Source organism: Arachis duranensis, chromosome 3, assembly GCF_000817695.3.
Source record: "Arachis duranensis cultivar V14167 chromosome 3, aradu.V14167.gnm2.J7QH, whole genome shotgun sequence".
Classification (NCBI taxonomy): Eukaryota; Viridiplantae; Streptophyta; class Magnoliopsida; order Fabales; family Fabaceae; genus Arachis; species Arachis duranensis.
Window position 1 is genome coordinate 75625444 of NC_029774.3, and position 887 is coordinate 75626330.

Below are 887 nucleotides of genomic sequence, written 5' to 3' on the forward strand. Positions count from 1 at the left end.
AATACACATTCTGAGCACTCCAACTCATGGAGATTTGCTTCAGAGACACAAGATGAGCAAGAAAATCTTATGGGATATTTCCTTCCACCACAAAATGATGCAAGTCATGATTCTAACAGTGGCTGGGAAGGGAATTCTAGTGCTCCATGTGATATTCATCCAAACACATCATCACTTGACCATACTTCAACAGAAAGCCCCTTTCAAAACTCACCACCCACACAAACTTCCATGAACCAAAGCCTCTCAAAGCTTGAGACCATGATTGAAAAATATGAGAGGGAGGCACAGATATCCTGGAACGAGCAAGAAAATTCATTCAAAAACATGGAAATAATGTTAGCTCAAGTGGTAAGTGCAACAAGGAAAGAGGAAGGGCAAGATGAGGAAGCCTCTGTGTCAAGTAAAATTTCAATGAAAAAAGAGGTGGTGGAAATATTTGAACCTGAAACTGCACTTGAGATGACAAGAGAACCTGAACACTCACAACCTCCTCAAACTCCCCTGGACCAAAGATGCTCAACACTCATCGAAAAATATGAAGAGGAGATGAAGAAAGCTTGGGAAGATCAACAAACCTCCTCCATGAAAGAGCTATTAAAGCAAATGTTGAGTGTAAAAGAGGAAGTGGAAGAACAAGCTAGTGAGGAGGATAATCAAGAACGTCCAAACTCAAGGGAAACAGAGAGGCACATGAAGGACAAGCTCATTGAACTACCAATTCAAAAGGCTCTGGATGAAGATCAAACTCCAAAAATCACACAACAACCAATTCATGAATCCAAAGAAGTGAAGGCAACTAACAAGAGCACCAATCCTGTCCCTGATCCAGCAAGCAAGATCAATCAAGCCATTTGCAAAAGGAAGCTTGCTGAGGAAAGGCCAAG